The 19,750-nt window shown below is 45.3% G+C and overlaps 1 protein-coding gene across 2 annotated transcripts in view; it reads left to right on the plus strand.

Annotated features, from left to right (window-relative positions):
• The window catches only part of ALCAM (activated leukocyte cell adhesion molecule), a 199,171-nt gene extending 181,825 nt beyond the window's left edge, over positions 1-17,346 (plus strand). For both annotated transcript variants that reach the window (XM_075336567.1, XM_075336568.1), the window contains one exon: positions 14,892-17,346. The gene's annotated coding sequence lies outside the window, so the exon portion shown is untranslated. The remainder of the gene's footprint in view (positions 1-14,891) is intronic.
• Positions 17,347-19,750: the final 2,404 nt, after the last annotated feature.

Here is a 19,750-nt window from a genome sequence, read left to right on the forward strand (position 1 = left end):
CTTGCCCTTGTTCCTGAAGAGGAACAGGGATCACCACTCCTTCTGCTCTTAGTGAGCCCACCGCCTGCAGAAGAGCATCTGCTCGGTCGGGATGTGGGGAAGTTCTGAAGAACCGAGGCGGAGGACGAGAACTGAACTCTATCCTGTACCCGTGAGACAAAATGTCTGTTACCCACCGGTCCTTTACCTGTGGCAGCCAAATGTCGCAAAAGCGGGAGAGCCTGCCACCGACCGAGGATGCGGAGGGAGGAGGCCGAAAGTCATGAGGCAGCCGCCTTGGAATCGGTTCCTCCGGTTGCTTTCTTGGGGCGTGAGTGAGCCCGCCAGGAATCTGAGCCCTTTTGCTCTTTCTGAGTCCCTTTGGACGAGGAGAATTGGGCCTTGCCGGAGCCTCGAAAGGACCGAAACCTCGACTGCCACCTCCTTTGTTGAGGTTTGCTTGATCTGGGCTGGGGTAAGGAGGAGTCTTTACCCTTGGACTGTTTAATGATTTCAGCCAATTGCTCACCAAACAGTCTGTCTACAGATAGTGGCAAGCTGGTTAAACATTTTTTGGAAGCAGAATCCGCTTTCCATTCTTTTAACCACAAGGCTCTGCGCAAAACCACCGAGTTGGCAGACGCCATTGAGGTACGGCTCGTAGAGTCCAGGACAGCGTTGATAGCATAGGTTGCAAACGCAGACATTTGCGAAGTTAAGGACTTCACTTGCGGCACTGCTGGACGTATGATAGAGTCCACCTGTGTCAGACCAGCTGAAATAGCTTGGAGTGCCCACACGGCCGCGAATGCTGGAGCAAACGACGCGCCGATAGCTTCATAGACAGATTTCAACCAAAGGTCCATCTGTCTGTCATTGGCATCTTTAAGTGAAGCCCCATCCTCCACTGCAACTATGGATCTAGCCGCAAGCCTGGAGATTGGGGGATCCACCTTTGGACACTGGGTCCAGCGTTTGACCACGTCAGGGGGAAAGGGATAACGTGTATCCTTAAGACGTTTGGAGAAACGCTTGTCTGGATAAGCCTGGTGTTTCTGGACTGATTCTCTGAAGTCAGCGTGGTCCAGAAAAGTACTCAGTTTACGCTTGGGATACCTGAAATGGAACTTCTCCTGCTGTGCAGCTGCCTCTTCTGCTGAAGGGGCTGGGGGAGAAATATCCAACAGTCTATTGATGGCCGCTATAAGGTCATTTACCATGGCGTCACCATCAGGAGTATCCAGATTGAGAGCGGTGTCAGGATTAGACTCCTGATCACCCTCCTCTGTCTCATCACGCAGAGACTCTTCTCGCTGAGACCCTGATCCGCGTGATGACGTGGAGGGTCTCTCCCAGCGAGCTCGCTTAGGCTGCCTGGGACTGTCATCTGAGTCAGAGCCTTCAGCCTGAGATGCCTGGGACCCCCTTGAAGCACGGATTAACTCCAACTGAGGGGGACCGGGGAACATTGACGCAGCAGTGTCCATGGTCTGAGTGACCGGCCTGGCCTGCAAGGTCTCTAGGATTTTTGTCATAGTGACAGACATCTTGTCAGCAAAAACTGCAAACTCTGTCCCCGTCACCGGGACAGGGTTCACCGGTGACTCTGCCTGGGCCACTACCACCATAGACTCCGGCTGACGAAGTGGCACAGGGACCGAACATTGCACACAATGGGGGTCTTTGGAACCTGCCGGTAGATCAGCCCCACAAGCGGCACAAGCAGCGTATACAGCCTGTGTCTTGGCACCCTTGCGTTTTGCGGATGACATGTTGTCGTCTCCTCAGAGCAATATAGGGTATACAGCCAAGAAGCGACCTTACAGTGCAATATATAAATATATATGGTATAGAGAAAAAGATACACCAATATAACACTGTGGCACTAGTGGGGCCAGCACTAATGTGCTGCTTACCGCCCGCTTAACGCGGGTGTGTGGTCGCCAGAAATCCCTTGTCTGGGTCTCCCAGAGCCTGTGTCCGTTCTCCAGCCAGACTGCATGTAGGAATGGCTGCCGGCGTCCTGTGGAGAGGGGCGGGCCCTGGGCGTGTGCAGACAAAGAGCGGGAACTGGCATCCCACTGTGCTCAGTGAGGGGGCTGGAGTATGTAAAAAAGACTCCAGCCCTCTGCGCTGACTATCGTACAGCGTCTCTCCCTTGCCCTGATTGACAGGGTGGGGGCGGGAACGAAGCGGAGCTAGGCCGCAAAAGCCGGGGACTGGATTTATAAGCGCCGCCGTCGTAAAAGCACGGTCGGCGCTAAGTCCCCGGCGCACCGCAAGTCTCAGCCGCGCCGCCGCTCCAGGGGCGGCCGGCGCAGTAGTCCCCAACACATAAAGTCCCTCAGAGTGACTGTAACCCCAGCGCGCAGCGCTACTGTCCCCGGCGCACTAGCACACCCAGCAAGTCTGGAGTGTGCGCTGTCCATACGGGGACACAGAGTACCTGAATGTTGCAGGGCCTTGTCCCTGAACGGTACCCAGCTCCGTATCCAGCAGGTTCAACGGGTCTGTGGATGGAGCCCGGCCTCAGGGCTTGGGGGCCGGTAAGATCCCACTTCCTCAGAGCCCTCAGGGGGATGGGGAAGGAAAGCAGCATGTGGGCTCCAGCCTCCGTACCCACAATGGGTACCTCAACCTTAACAAACACCGCCAATAGGAATGGGGTGAGAAGGGAGCATGCTGGGGGCCCTAGTATGGGCCCTCTTTTCTTCCATCCGATATAGTCAGCAGCTACTGCTGACTAAACAGTGGAGCTATGCGTGGATGTCTGACCTCCTTCGCACAAAGCTTGAAAACTGATCAGCCCGTGATCCCACGGGGGGTGTATAGCCAGAAGGGGAGGAGCCTTACACTTTTTAGTGTAATGCTTTGTGTGGCCTCCGGAGGCAGTGCTATACACCCAATCGTCTGGGTCTCCCAATGGAGCGCCGAAGAAAAAAAGAAATGCACTTTCCAGATCAAGTTGTGTATGCATATAAGTTCAGGTACCCCGGCTGTTCCATCTGAAACTGAATCTGATCTGGAAGAAATAGGATGTATAATGCGTGCAGCTGATGTACTCGATGACCATTCAAATAGAAGGTTCAGAATGGACTTAATCTAGTGCAGTTAGGTTCAGAACCATTTAGAATTCGTTGTTCAGGCACATATATGTATGTTTTCACCTGACGAAGGAATCAAACTGAATGAAACTGATTCTGAAACACACTGAACCGACCGTATGAATGAAATCCATTTCCCTAAATTTACCCCAAACTTTTACTGTTTTGCCTTCTCTTATGAATGTCTCTATTAAGATGGTTGAGATGCTGCATCTGAAGACAAAGCAAGGAGAAACATTAAAAGAATTTGATAACATTAGGTCATGATATTACAAATGTTATTTTTTCACAAAAATGTTGCTTTAGCACCAAATTTCTTATTTTTACAAGACATAACACCAAAAATGTGGACCCAACAGTTTGTTACGCATTTTCTTATGACCATGGCGATACCCAACATGTGCTTAAAAAGTTCTGTTTATACAAATGGCAGGGCTCAAAAGAGAAGGAGCAATATTTGAATTTTCGAAGTAAATTTGGCTTAAATAGATTGCGAGCATCATGTCGCATTTGCAGAGCCCCTATGGTACCAAAACGTCAGGAAACCCCCCACAAGTGACCCAATTTTTGAAACTAGACCCATCAAGGCATTATGTAAAGGTTTGGCTAGCATTTTTAACCTATAGATGCTTCACAGAACCTTAGAAAATGTGGATGTGAAAATGATAGTTGCGTTTTTTTCCTTTAAAATATTATTTTAGCCCCAAATTTAATTCTGACAATGGATAATAGGAGAAAACGAACTCTATAATTTGTTGCACAATTTATTCTGAGCACAGTGATACCCTATACATGGTCAAGAAACAATGTTTGGGCACTTGGCAGGACTAGGAAAGTGAACAGCGCTATTTGATTTATGGAACACAAATTTGGAGACCATGTTCCTTTTTTAGAGCCCCTGAGGTGCCAAAAATGCAGAAATACCCACATATGACCCCATTTGGCAAACTGAACCCTATAATAAAGCAAAAAACTTGTGGTTTTTCCACTAAAATTTGAATTTAGCTTCAAAATTTTAAATCACACAAAGGGTAACAAAAGAAAAAGGACAGGACAATTTGTTATGCAATTTTTACCGAACGTGGCAGTACCACAAATGGGGCTGCCCACTACTATTTGAGTACATTGCAGGGAGCAGATGGGAAGGAGCGCGCCTTGGTATTTAGAGCGGATTCTGTTTGAATAAATTGTGGTCTCCATTAGCCGAGCCCCCGAGGTACCAGATCAGCAAAAACCTCATAAGTGCCCCCATATTGGAAATTTCACTACATAATGAATTCATCTAGCGATGTAGTGAGTATTTTGAACCCACAGATGCCTCGCAGAATTTTATAACATTGGGACATGGAAATAAAATTTTAGTGGTAAAAATGTAATTTTTTTATTCGCTACAAATTTCACTGTTACACAAGGGTGAAAATGGGTCTCACAATTTATTGTACAATTTCTTCCAAACACGGTGATGCCCTATATGTCATCAGAAACAATTGTTTGTCCGCACAGCAGGGCTCAGCAGGAAGGAGCGCCATTTGGTTTTTAGAGCACAGATTTTGCTAGAATAGTTTGCAGTTGACATGTGCAGAACCCTAAGGTGCCAGAACAGCAGAAACACCCCAAAAGTGACCATTGTAGAAATTACACCTCTCAAATAATTTATCTATGGCTGCAGTGATTGTTTTGTAACATCCAAGCCACGCTCTTCTTATGGATAATTACAAATAAATTGTAGCGCTCCCATACATACATAATTGCTAAGTGCGTTCTCCCCACTACAACAATGCCACACACCTGGTCGCTTACTGTGGATTAGGCACAGGGGGCTCAGAAGGAAGGGCCCATTTGGAAGCGAAGACGCCACTGGATGTTATTTCAGGGGTGGAAGCCATATTGCTTTTCCAGAGTTTTTGTCCTACCAGTAACATGGGACCCCCGATATTCCCAGTGACAGGTGACGTACCTGAGTGGGGACTGGTTTTGTGGAGATAAGTTAGGGGTTTTATTGGTAATATTTTGGGATACAGAACATTTTTTGAGCACTCTCATTACAAAACTGAGATCACATTCTTGTGTTCAACGCTGAGCACTTAAGTCAGGGGTTCTGGGTAAAACACCCAAAAATGTGATTCAGGCCTGAAACACACTTCCGTTAAACACACGCACGTGCCGCGAGACACGTTTTTACCCTGCGTGTTGCGTGTGGTAAGTACGTGTCTCGGGTACGTGCAGTCCACGTTTGTTCTACGTGTGCTATCCGCGATAGCACACTTAGAACCGGTAATTTACATACTCACGTGGTCCGCACTGCTGTCCGTGGTGCTGATCTTCGGTCTCCAGCCCTGCCGTCTCCCCGCTGCTGCTGCTGCCGGCCGCAGTGAAGTGAATATTAAATGAGCATAATGAGCGGCGGTCGGCAGCAAGTAGCAGCAGCGGCAGAGACAGGAGGGCTTGAGAAGGTGAGTAAATGTTTTGTTTCACTGACACGTGTGTTTTCTCCGGCGCATGTCACACGGGACCGCATCCACACTACATCCGTGTGGTACGGGTGCGGGCCGTGTGACACCCGTGCTGACGGAGAAAATATGGACATGTCAGCGTGTAGAAAAACGCACACACGTACAAACGCACACGGACACACGTTCCGTGCGGTTTTACGTGTGTGTGCCTGCTACCATAGGGTAGCATTGGTGTACGTGTATCTGTGCCACCGGGATGTGCAAAAACAGACCAAACGCGTACCGGCGGCACGGATGTGTGTCAGAGGCCTCAGACAAACAGTGTCTTCATCTGCCTCATTAGAGTGAGTTGTTCCTTTGGGGGGTTTAACTGAATCATGTTTTTTTGGGGATTTTCACACAAACCCAAACGTAACGCTCTGCAGAGAGTGCCGGATAAATATCAACAGAGCCTTATTCCGATTTTTGGGAGGTAGAAAAAAGAAATACAGTGGGTATAGGAATATTTTTTTTTTTATTTTTGCGCGGTTTACCATGTAGTATTAGTGATAGGATGGATTTATTCTGTGGGTCGGTGTGATTACAGTGATACCAAAATTATATTGTTTTTTTTTATGTTGCTTCTATCACACAGTAAAAATGCGTTTTATAATAATTAGTTTTTCCATCACCATAGTCTGAAATCTGATCTGTTTTAGGGCTTATTTTTTACACAATGAGTTAGAGATTTTTTTGGGGACACAACATTTTTTTTATCGCTCTTTATTCAGATTTTTCAGATGAAGAATGAACAAAAACCAGCAATTCGCTTATTGTGTTTTTATTTATTTATTTATTTTTGCGTGGTTCATTGTGTGGTAAAAGTGATTAGATCAATTTATTCTTCAGGTCACCATGGTTATTGCAATTCCAGATTTTTATTTGCTTTGCTACGTTTGCACACAAAAATCTATATTTTACAAACATTAACTTGTTTTTGCATTGCCATATTCTGAGAGCTGTAACTTTTTTATTTTTTTCCCGATTGAGCCATATCAAGGCTTGTTTTTTGCAAGACGGTTTGGCATTTTCATTCCTATATTTCTTTGTCGCTCTATTGGGAGACCCAGACAATTGGGTGTATAGGCTATGCCTCCGGAGGCCGCACAAAGTATTACACTCAAAAGTGTTAAGCCCCTCCCCTTCTGCCTATACACCCCCCGTGCTCCCACGGGCTCCTCAGTTTTTTGCTTTGTGCGAAGGAGGTCAGACACGCACAGCACAGCTCCACAGATTAGTCAGCAGCAGCTGCTGACTATGTCGGTTGGAAGAAAAGTGGGCCCATATAGGGCCCCCAGCATGCTCCCTTCTCACCCCACTCTTGTCGGCGGTGTTGTTAAGGTTGAGGTATCCATTGCGGGTACAGAGGCTGGAGCCCACATGCTGCTTTCCTTCCCCATCCCCCTCAGGGCTCTGGGTGAAGTGGGATCCTATCGGTCTCCAGGCACTGAGACCGTGCTTCATCCACAACTCCTGTGGAGCCTGCTGGATAGGAGCCGGGTACAGTTCAGGGACATGGCCCTGCTACGTGAAGGTACTCTGTATCCCTGTGGGGACCGCACACGGCAACACCTCAGCTTTGCTGGGTGTGCTAGTGCACCGGGGACCGCGGCGCTGACCGGGTTAAACTGTGCCATTACACACTCAGCGTCGCTGAGTGTGTTTATATGTAGGGGCTACCTCGCTAACCGCCGCTGCCATGGGAAACTGCGGCGCGGCTGAGACTTGTAGTTCGCCGGGGACTTCGGCGTCGGCCGCGCTTTTACGGCGGCCACGCGTATACTCGAGTCCCCGGCTTGCTTGCGGCCTAGTTTCCCTTTCTCCCGCCCTCAGCCCTGACAGGCAGGGGAAGGGCGGGACGCTGCACGGAACGAGCAGCACTGAGGGCTGGAGTATGATTTCCATTCTCCACCCCCCTCACTGTGCACAGTGTGAGCACCTCGGCCACGCCCACGGCTCCCTCCTCTCGTCAGGACGCCGCAGCCATTCCTGTCAGCTCCTCCGACGCTGCAGAGAGGGATTAACCCTGGGAGACCCAGACACGGTCTCTGGTGGCCTCATAACCGCTTTAGGCGGATGGTAAGCAGCACCTGTGGTGCTAGCCCCATGGTGCTGTAGTGTATTGATACATTATTTGTTTATAGTATATATTTTACACTGTATGAGCACAGTTCATTCTGGCTATATACCCTAGTGTGTTACTCAGGGAAAACAATAGCATGGCGCTCACAAAAGGCAGGGGTGCCAAAGCACAGGCTTATTATGCTGCCTGCGTCGCTTGTACGACCCAGCTGCCGGCAGGTTCCATTGACCCTCATTGTGTGCAATGTTCGGCCCCTGTGACACTTCTTCAACAGGGCCTCTGCTAAGAGGGGCCCAGGGGGAGCCACCTGTTGACACTGTCCTAGTGATGGGAACGGAGTTTGCAAAACTCTCTGAGACTATGACTAAGATACTAGAAGCCTCGCAGTCCAGGCCGGTATCTCAGCAAAGGGACTCTGTTGAATCATTGTTCCCTGGCCCCCCTCAGTTGGACCAACAATGTCCTCCCGGGGTATCTCATACATCCCAGACTGAGGGTTCTGACTTAGACCCCAGCCCCAGACCGACTAAGCGGGCTCGCTTAGAATTTCCCTCGACATCATATTGTTCAGGGTCTCAGCGGGGGGAATCTCTGGTTGATGATGCGGAGACAGCTGATCAGGATTCTGATCCTGAGGGCGCTCTCAATCTTAATACTCCAGACGGGGACGCCATAGTGAACGTTCTTATTGCGTCCATCGATCAAATGCTGGATATTTCTCCCTCAGCTCCTCCTGCGGAGGAGTCAGCTTCTCTTACACCGAGTATGTTTCTGGACCACTCTGATTTCAGAGAGGCAGTCCAGATTCATCATGCTTGTCCAGATAAGCGGTTTTCTAAGCGCCTTAAGGATACACGTTATCCTTTTCCCCCTGACGTGGTTAAAGGTTGGACTCAGTGTCCCAAAGTGGATCCTCCAATCTCCAGACTGGCGGCTAGATCCATACTTGCAGTGGAAGAGGGGGCCTCGCTCAAGGATGCCACTGACAGGCAGATGGAGCTCTGGTTGAAATCCATCTATGAAGCTATCGGAGCTTCTTTTGCCCCAGCATTCGCAGCCGTATGGGCGCTACAAGCTATCTCAGCAGGTCAAGCGCAAATTGAAGCAGCCACACGCACGTCCGCGCCACAGGTGGCGTCCATTACCACCCAGACCTCGGCAATTGCGACTTACGCTATTATTGCTGTCCTGGACTCTGCGAGCCGTACGGCGGTCGCGGCCGCCAATTCGGTGGTACTCCGCAGGGCCTTGTGGCTACGGGAATGGAAGGCAGATTCTGCTTCCAAAAAAGCGCTTAACCAGTTTGCCAATTTCTGGCGACAGGCTGTTTGGCGAGCGTCTGGATGAAATCATCACACAATCCAAGGGAAAGGATACATCCTTACCCCAGTCCAAACAGGACATACCTCAACAGAGGAGAGGGCAGTCGAGGTTTCGGTGCTTTCAGGGCGGGGCAGGTCCCAATTCTCCTCGTCCAAAAGGTCTCAGAAAGAATAAAGGAACTCTCATGCATGGCGGTCTAAGTCACGTCCTTAAAAGGCCACCGGAGGCGCCGCTAACAAAGCGGCTTCCTCATGACTTCGACCTCCTCTAGTAGCATCCTCGGTCGGTGGCAGGCTCTCCCGCTTTTGCGACACCTGGCTGCCACGGGTAAAAGACCGTTGGGTGAGAGACATTCTGTCTCACGGTTACAAGATTGAGTTCACCTCTCATCCCCCGACTCGATTCTTCAGGTCATTCCCGCCTCCCTAGCGAGCCGAGGCTCTTCTGCAGGCGGTGAGCACTCTGAAGGCAGAAGGAGTGGTGATCCCGGTTCCTCTTCAGCAACTGAGCCACGGTTTTTACTCCATCTTGTTTGTGGTCCCAAAGGAGGACGGGTCTTTCCGCCCGGTCCTGGACCTGAAACTGCTCAACAAACATGTAAAACCAGACGGTTCAGGATGGAATCCCTACGCTCCGTCATCGCCTCAATGTCCCAAGGAGATTTCCTTGCATCGATCGATATCAAAGATGCTTATCTCCACGTACTGATTGCTCCAGAGCCCAGCGCTTCTTGCGCTTCGCCATAGGAAACGAACACCTGCAATTCGTGGCACTGCCGTTCGGCCTGGCAACAGCCCCACGGGTTTTTACCAAGGTTATGGCTACTGTAGTAGCGCTCCTACACTCGCAGGGTCACTCGGTGATCCCGTACTTGGATGCTGATCAAGGCACCCTCTCAAGAGGCATGCCAACGCATCCTCGACGCTTCCCTGGAGACTCTCCAGGGTGTCGGGTGGATCATCAATTTTCCAAAGTCAAATATGACACCGGCCCAATCGCTGACATATCTTGGCATGGAGTTTCATACCCTCTCAGCGATAGTGAAGCTTCCGCTGTTCAAGCAGTAGGCACTACAGAAAGGGGTACAATCTCTCCTTCAAGGCCAGTCACACCCCTTGAGGCGCCTCATGCACTTCCTGGGGAAGATGGTGGCAGCAATGGAGGCAGTCCCTTTCGCGCAGTTTCACCTGCGTCCCCTTCAATGGGACATCCTACGCAAATGGGACAGGAAGCCGACGTCCCTCGACAGGACCGTCTCCCTCTCTCAGGCGACCAAAGCTTCCCTTCGGTGGTGGCTTCTTCCCACTTCGTTATCGAAGGGGAAATCCTTCCTACCCCCATCCTGGGAAGTAGTCACGACGGACGCGAGTCTGTCAGGGTGGGGAGCGTTTTTTTCCCCACCACAGGGCTCAGGGTACGTGGACCCAGCAAGAGTCCTCGCTTCAGATCAACGTTCTGGAAATACGGGCAGTGTATCTTGCCCAGAAAGCGTTCCAGCAGTGGCTGGAGGGCAAGCAGATCCGAATTCAGTCGGACAATTCCACAGCGGTGGCAGACATCAACCACCAAGGCGGCACACGCAGCCGGCAAGCCTTCCAGGAAGTCCGGCGGATTTTGATGTGGGTGGAAGCCACGGCATCCACCATATCCGCAGTTCACATCCCAGGCGTGGAAAACTGGGAAGCAGATTATCTCAGTTGCCAGGGCATGGACGCAGGGGAATGGTCCCTTCACACGGACGTGTTTCAGGAGATCCGTTGCTGCTGGGGGGTGCCGGACGTCGACCTCATGGCGTCCCGGCACAACAACAAGGTACCAATGTTCATGGCACGGTCTCAAGATCCCAGAGCTCTGGCGGCAGACGCCTTAGTTCAGGATGGTCGCAGTTTCAGCTCCCTTATGTGTTTCCTCCGCTGGCACTGTTGCCCAGAGTGTTACGCAAGATCAGGACCGACTGCCGCCGCGCCATCCTCGTCGCTCCAGGCTGGCCAAGGAGGTCGTGGTACCCGGATCCGTGGCATCTCACGGTCGGCCAACCGTGGACACTACCAGACCGAACAGACTTGCTATCTCGAGGGCCGTTTTTTTCCATCTGAATTCTGCGGCCCTCAACCTGACTGTGTGGCTATTGAGTCCTGGACCCTAGCGTCTTCAGGGTTTTCTCAAGACGTCATTGCCACTATGAGACAGGCTAGGAAACCAACGTCCGCCAAGATCTACCACAGGACGTGGAAAATTTTCCTGTCGTGCTCTGCTCAGGGTTTTTCTCCCTGGCCTTTTGACTTGACCACTTTTCTGTCCTTCCTTCAATGTGGACTGGAAAAGGGTTTGTCGCTCGGCTCCCTTAAGGGACAAGTCTCAGCGCTCTCTGTGTTTTTCCAGAAGCGCCTAGCCAGGCTTCCACAGGTACGCACGTTACTGCAGGGGGTTTGTCACATCGTTCCTCCTTACAAGCGGCCGTTAGAACCCTGGGATCTAAACAGGGTTCTGATGGTTCTTCAGAAACCACCATTCGAGCCAATGAGAGATATTTCCCTCTCACGACTTTCGCAGAAAGTGGTTTTTCTAGTAGCAGTCACTTCTCTTCGGAGAGTGTCTGAGCTAGCAGCGCTGTCGTGCAAAGCCCCTTTCCTGGTGTTTCACCAGGACAAGGTGGTTCTACGTCCGGTTCCGGATTTTCTCCCTAAGGTGGTATTCTCCTTTCATCTTAATCAGGATATCTCCTTACCTTCTTTTTATCCTCATCCAGTTCACCAATGTGAAAAGGATTGGCACTTGTTAGATTGGGTGAGAGCACTCAGACTCTACATTTCTCGTACGGCGCCCCTGCGCCGCTCGGATGCACTCTTTGTCCTTGTCGCTGGCCAGCGTAAAGGGTCACAGGCTTCCAAATCAACCCTGGCTCGGTGGATCAAGGAGCCAATTATCGAAGCCTACCGTTCGTCTGGGCTTCCGGTTCCCTCAGGGCTGAAGGCCCATTCTACCAGAGCCGTGGGCGCGTCCTGGGCTTTGAGGCACCAGGCTACGGCTCAGCAGGTGTGTCAGGCGGCTACCTGGTCGAGCCTGCACACTTTCACGAAGCACTATCAGGTGCATACCTATGCTTCGGCGGATGCCAGCCTAGGTAGACGAGTCCTTCAGGCGGCGGTTGCCCACCTGTAGGAAGAGGCCGTTTTACGGCTCTATTATGAGGTATTATTTTACCCACCCAGGGACTGCTTTTGGACGTCCCAATTGTCTGGGTCTCCCAATAGAGCGACAAAGAAGAAGGGAATTTTGTTTACTTACCGTAAATTCCTTTTCTTCTAGCTCTAATTGGGAGACCCAGCGCCCGCCCCTGTTTTTTTGTGTACACATGTTGTTCATGTTGAATGGTTTCAGTTCTCCGATATTCCTTCGGATTGAAGTTACTTTTAACCAGTTTATAATTCTTTTTCCTCCTTCTTGCTTTTGCACCAAAACTGAGGAGCCCGTGGGAGCACGGGGGGTGTATAGGCAGAAGGGGAGGGGCTTAACACTTTTGAGTGTAATACTTTGTGCGGCCTCCGGAGGCATAGCCTATACACCCAATTGTCTGGGTCTCCCAATTAGAGCTAGAAGAAAAGGAATTTACGGTAAGTAAACAAAATTCCCTTCTTCTTTTCTACATATAAATTTTGGATCAGTTTTTATTTACTTTGTTGTGTCAGTATGATGAGATAATGCCATTTTTGACATAGTTTGTTGGTGTTTTTTTGACGTATTCACCATAAAGAATAAATATCGGGATAGTTTTATAGATCGGGTCTTTCTGGATGTGGCAATACCAATGTACACGCATCTTTGTTTATTTTTGTTTTAACACAAAAACTGTGGTTTTAGTGGTAAGACTTTTTTCTTCATTTTTCTGCACTTTTTAGTTTTTTTTTCACTTTTTTTTTTTTACTTTTTTGCTTTTTCACTTAGTTCCGCTATCGGACATGAATATTTTTTCATTTGGTCACTGGTTCTATATATTGCAGTACTTGTGTAAAGCAGTACAGAACCAAAGAAGAAAAACCGAATAACAGGTCACAAAATAACAATATCTATTAATATTCGATAAAAAGAGCATATATTAGATTTTTAAATAATTTTTTAAAAATACAACCATTGGCTGGAAAGAGAAGGGCGTTACAAATGAGGTAACCTGCAAACCACACGGTATGCAAACAAGGGGCTATGCAAAAATATAAAAATAAGGGTTAAAGTGCAAAATTGATAAATAATTAGACGACAAGGGGAGATAAAGTGTCACGTGCTAAGGAGGGGTAACCTCACATTAAACCACAATACATACACCCAATTGCTGCCATAATATGCAGTAGTGGTAATAACACAAAAATATTACCCAAGTACGTATATAGCATGCACCAACCAAAATTATCAGTAGTATGTGGTTCTAATAAAATATATACTAAACATATAAAGTTGCAGGTATATAGTATAAGAGGAAGCTGCTCCACAATACAATTGGTATCCATGATGCTAAATAGTCATATAGAACCAGTAATAGATGCAAAGTAAATACAGATAAATGTGGAAATTTTCCAGAGTATAGATGGAGCACAAATCCAAGTGTGTGACGCCCACACCGACGCGCGCACGTTTCGGTGCAGTCTTCTTCTTTGATTATAATTGTATTGTAAATTACAGTTTTTACTTATCCTGTGGGTGTTGGTATGGGTTTTCTTCTCTAACAAATTGGTGATTATTTCTGTAAAGGAGTGCAGGAGACCTGTCAGTGATTCACTGACGCAGCATGTAAGACCCAGCTTATAGCACTGCACTGCTCTGTAGAGCACAAGCGATGATCTCAGCTTCAAGTCCCCTAAGGGGACTATTAAACACAATAAAAAGTAGGGAACAAAGTTCTTAAAAATATGGAAATGAAAACAAAATACAAATTTAAATAACCCAGCTTTTGCCCCATTGAAAATAATTAAAAAAAATACATATAGTTAGTATCGAAGCATTAGTTCCAAAATATAAAATAAATTGATCTGATTAGTAAATAGAGTATTGACAAAAAAATCAAAACATAAGAATTATAATTTTTTTTTACAATGTAATAACAGGCAATCAAAACATGATATCTACCCAAAAATAGTATAATTAAAAATATCAGCTCAAGACGAACAAAACAAACAGTCACACAGACCCAGATCCTGAAAAATGAAAATGCAATAGGTCTCAGAAAATGGTGAAAAGTGCCTTTTTTATTTTTCAAACTTAATTATTTTTTTAATTTGGTAGATTACTACCATACTCATACTGACCTGTATACTGAACTCATACTGACCTGGGAAATCATGCTGCCAGGTCAGGGTTACTATGTAGTGAACTTAGTAAATAAAAAAAAACGATTGTGGAATTGAACTTTTTTTCTTTTGCAAGTTCTCCACATTTGGAATTTTGTTCCCCACTTTTCAGTACAATATGGGGCAAAATGAATGGTGTCGTTCAAAGGCCCAACTCATTCCGCAATAAACAAGCCCTCATATGAATATATTGCTGGAAAAATAAAAAAGTTATGGCTCTTGGAAGAAGGGGAGAGAAACTGAAAATGGCTATGGCGGGAAGGGCTAAAAACTAAATAAAAAATTATGAGAAAATGGAATTGTTTCCTGTTTCTGATCATTTAAAAAAAAATGCAAAGAAGTTTATATCTGCCATAAAACATTTGGGATTTCAAGTATTTTTTGAGTAAGGGAAGCCATATCCTTTGGAGAAGTATGAGACATCCTACTTAGAAATATTTCTGTTATCTTTATACTGATGTAAGCCGAGATGCTATAATGACCCAAGAGTGTCATGTTGTTTGGTTTGTTTTTTAGATTTGTTTATTTAGCTATGGCAATGCTAATTTCATCCTGTTTTTGCACTTTGTAGGGAAACCATGATGAGCAGTTTGAAGCATGAATGTGGATTGTACTCAATGGAATATATACAATGGAACTGCAAATGTTCATGGTCAAAGTATTAAACATTTGTACCAAGTTGTCCCAGAATTATGAGGAAAATTATTTCTGAAAAGGATCAAGAAAAACTGTTCCAACAGCCATGATGATAGCTTACCATGTTGTGTTCTGTTATTTTTTTATGTAAATGTCTGCACTGAGAATTTGTTTTGTTTGCCTTTTATGTAAATTTTTTTACGTAGCTATTTTTATACACTGTAAGGCTTTGTTCCGAGAGTTGCTGTCAATCAGATGTATAGTGTAATGTTATTATTTTTTATGACACTGTTTGACGCACAGGTACATTTTTAATTCTGAATGCCATCGGTAAAAAAAAAAACATTTATAAATTGAGGTTTCAAACGACTCACTGGACTCACTCGAGCCTAAGCGGTTGAGCAGTTATTGAATAATCTGTATGCTTGAACCTAGACGAATGACTCGGAGAACTTTGTGTACAGGCTGTACGGATGCACAAAGCAGTTGTCACCACACTTGGCTGATTTTACCGACCGCATTACAGACTTTTTTTCATATCGTTAATTTAAAAATGACTGGAATCTTTATTTTGGTTATTCACTGCCTTATGAACAGCATTCTTCAAGGAAGGAAACATGTACCGCCATAGCTGTGCATTGAAAAACTGTGTTTTATTCACATGATTGAAGAAGACTAATTATTGAAGGACCTACCTAACTTATAATTAATGCTTTCTCTCACGCTTGTTTATTTTTATCATTTATAATTACATTTTTAATTGCAATTTTTATTTTATTTTTTTGGGGCATAAACACCAGTTGTAATATTTGCAGGGTAATTTGAGTGATTGCCATTGTCTCGTAGTCTGGCTTAAGCTTTAAACCTCACTCTTAATTTCTGTATCACGTGGTCTGTACCTCTCCAGCAGTGCTGCTCTTTGCACATTCCTCATAATTATAGTTTGTCATCTGAACATTTGGCCTGTAGTGAAGGAAGCTCAATTAAAATTATTAGCCATATCTCAAATGATGACGCATACTACAAAAGTCGCAAATATTTACACATATCGGGTTATCTTTTTTTTTTTTTCCTATGTGTTTGGCAAATCAGAATTGCTGCTTTAAAGACAACAGGATTAATGAGCGTGCAAGCTTCTGCTTGTTTAGTAGGAGTTCACACAGAACATGTTTGATAAGCCCACTCAGGTACTCCACTTCTGTTAAAGGGAATCTGTCACCAGGTTTTTGCCACTAAGGCCAGTGTCACACTTGCGAGAGACTCGCGCAAGTCTCGCATCACACCACCCGGCACGGCCGCACACTCACCTGACAGGAGCAGGTTGGCTGCATGTATTTCTATGCAGCTGAGACACTCGTGTCCAGAGAGCAGCAGACCATGCTGAGTGATGTGATGCAAGACTCGTGCGAGTCTCTCACAAGTGTGACTCTGGCCTTAGTCTGACAGCAGCATACTGTAGGGACAGAAACCCTGATTCCAGCAATGTTTCACTTACTGGGCTGCTTAGTGTAATTTTGATAAAATCACTGTTTAATTAGCCGGAGATTATCACTACAGGACTACCTGGCATGCTGCCAGGTAATCCAGCGTATTCATGAACTGTTAAATCCGCAGCAAAGAAAACAGTAATTTTATTAAAATGACAGCAAGCAGCTCAGTAAATGACACATCTCTGGAATCAGGGTCTCTGCCCCAACATTATGCTGCTCTCAGAGGATGTAGCAAAAACCTAGTGACAGATTACCTTAAGTGCGAGGATCTAATCCGGTTAGACATTTTCTCCATCCGAAGAGAAGCAATTGCATGCTTCTTGTTTCAAACAAGCATGCTCCATCTGTGTAGTGAGCATCCATAACAAGCAGCAGCCGCTTGCAGCTTTTAATGCTCTGTTCTTAAACCCTTGTCTGGTATCATGAAAACAAAAAGTCACTACTTGTACCAATCTGCATGGGGTCATATTGACCCCATGGTACCAGACAAAGGTCTAACCACTAATTCGGTAGCAGCCTGTTTCGCAGTGCGTTGCAGGAGTGAATGGGTAAATTTGCTTTATCGTTTAGTTTTATTATCTAACACTAAAAGGTTATGAACGCACCTTCACACAGTCTTGTGTTTAATCGGTACATAATTTATAATTCGATATAAAAAGCAAAAAAAATCAATAAAACGTCTGAGTATTTCTTTTTTTTCTTTTTTTTTTTTGTTACATTTTAAATTTGTAACTTTATAAAAAACAAAACAAAAAAAAATGTGGACTCTTCAATGCGTGTAAACTTGGTATTGTAAATGGACAGCAACGAATGCATTGAATATCACGAGATGTATTTGATCCTCTGTAAACCAGGAGTATGTTTCCAGAGATTGTACATATAAAGTGTATTTACTACAAACTTATGTGTGCAAGCCTCAGTTGGTTGGTCGTGACAGATTACTCTTGTTGTAAAAATATTATTTCTTTCTTTTGTAATTGTGTTTTTACTTCAAACTTTTTATCACTCTTCTTTTTATTTTTATTTTAAATAATGAACAAAAAAAAAAAAAGCACCAAGCGATATTTTTGTGTGGATTTTCATGAATTTCTCGGCTGAAGAAGATATCGAAGACATTTAGTATCATTTTAAATTATTATAATGTATATTCTCAATTGCAATATGTATACAATTTTAAGTCAGTGTGTAAAATAGAAAAATACTATGCATACTTTTTGACTAATACAGTGGAGATAACACAAAATGATCCCAGCAACAATGATTTATTTCCCAAGTTAATACGATTATGTAAAAGTGTAATTCGCTTTGCAGGGTAACATTTGTATTAAAAAAAAAAAAACTTGCAATTATATCTATAAAATTATTTAAAACCTATAGTTATCTGTGTGGAACCTCATGAGTGGACACAGTCCCATGAAATCAAGTCATATTGAAATCAAATTTAATACACCTTCCCATCAGCGCAGATAATGTGTATGATACTGCTAAGGAAGAATCAGACCGTCGTTTTAATTCTTATTTCATAAATAATGCACATGAAAATAAGCATCTTACTAATATATCTTATTAGAGAATTCCACTTCTTTCTCCTCCTGGACTGATTTTTCATTTTCAAAATTCACAATTCTCAAGGAAAATCTGTCTTCCTTGACTGAATAGATATTTTTATATTACTGATATAATATATGGCAGAGGCTTCTGACAAGATTCTATGTAGAAAGTAGGGGAGAGGGGGAAGGAGGTGCTTTGCCTCTATCTCCTCCCTGCCCCACCTTAGTTCCTTTTTCCGTTAAAGGGAACCTGTCAGGTGCAATATGCACCCAGAATCACGATCAGTTCTGGGTGCATATTGCTAATCCCTGTCTAACCGTCCCTGTATACACTAGCATAGATAAAGAGATCTTTAGAAAACGTTTTTCTAAAGATCTTTTATCATATGCTAAGGAAGCCAGCAACTAGTCACAAGGGTGTTAGTTCCCTTGGCTATTCGCCCCCCTTAGCATGTAAGTATGCCTCAAACACTGGATTTCGGCTCAGTGCACATGATCAGAACATCCCCAGACTTCCAGTCATGCTAACATGCTAAGGGGGCCGACTAGCCAAGGGAACGAACACCCTTGCACCTTGTTGCTGGCCTCATTAGCATATCATAAAGGATCTTTAAAAAATAATTTTTCTAAAGATCTCTTTATGTATGATAGTGTATACAGGACAGTTAGGCAGGGATAAGCAATATCCACCCAGAACTGCTCGTGGTTCTGGGAGCATATTGCTCCTGACATGTTCATTTTAACCCTTCTACTGTATATTATAAGATAAAAAGGTAACTTTAAGCCAATATGTTCAATACTGTTTGTAGTATTTATGTAGCTAAGCAAGGTTAGATGTATAGTGTAGAGAACAAAAGTGTATCCTTTACAGTTCTCGCAGTAACTGCCATGACTGGAAATTTTGGACTTACAATCTCTTGTAAATCTTTTCCACAACAGAACTTAATTAATGGCATTACACTTTCCTTCATTTCTCAGGATCTGAGTGAATCCGCTTCATTAGTTATGAAAAATGTTGTGATACTAGAATATTATCTGACTAACATTGTTGGGTCAAGACCACCTCACCTTAAAATGGCTGTATAAGATAATGAAACACTCGAGCAGCATAACATGTGAAAAGGGATGTCCCATGAAGAAAGTACATTTTAAAGAGAACCCGTCAGCAGAATTTACCACTATAAAGTAAAGCCATGGCCATAATGACGCTATGATGCTCATTAAATAGATTCCTGCAGTATAGGAATTCGATCTGTAGTTTAATAAGCATGCTGTAAAGTTTTCATCAAGCATCTTCTGTGCATTGGTATGCATAGGGCTGGGACTCGGGGGTAGTGTCGTCTTCTGCTTTTCTGACCCTCTGCCTACCTCTTCTCTTTCTTTTACAGGTCACTGATTATTCAGTGACCTGCCTCCTTTTTGAAATTCCACGCCGCTGCCATCATTGCGGTGGGTGGTGTGTGTGTAGTATGATTCTACAGGTCTTCAAGGAAATGGTGTGGGGCCACGCATGTCCAGATCAAGATTTCAACTCAATTACCTCTTCCTAAAGCTGAAATCTCTGCCTGCGCCACCAACTGGTTACATTTTATTGAAGACGTGCACAGTGTCATTCTACAGACTGTCTTCAGTGAAATGGCACCGGAGGCTGCACAGTCAGAGATTTCAGTTTAATGAAGAGGTCATTCATGTGAAATATCGATCTGCACATTCGCAGTCCCGGCACCATTTTTTTAAGAACGTGTAGACCAGCT

This window comes from Anomaloglossus baeobatrachus, chromosome 2, assembly GCF_048569485.1.
Source record: "Anomaloglossus baeobatrachus isolate aAnoBae1 chromosome 2, aAnoBae1.hap1, whole genome shotgun sequence".
NCBI lineage: Eukaryota > Metazoa > Chordata > Amphibia > Anura > Aromobatidae > Anomaloglossus > Anomaloglossus baeobatrachus.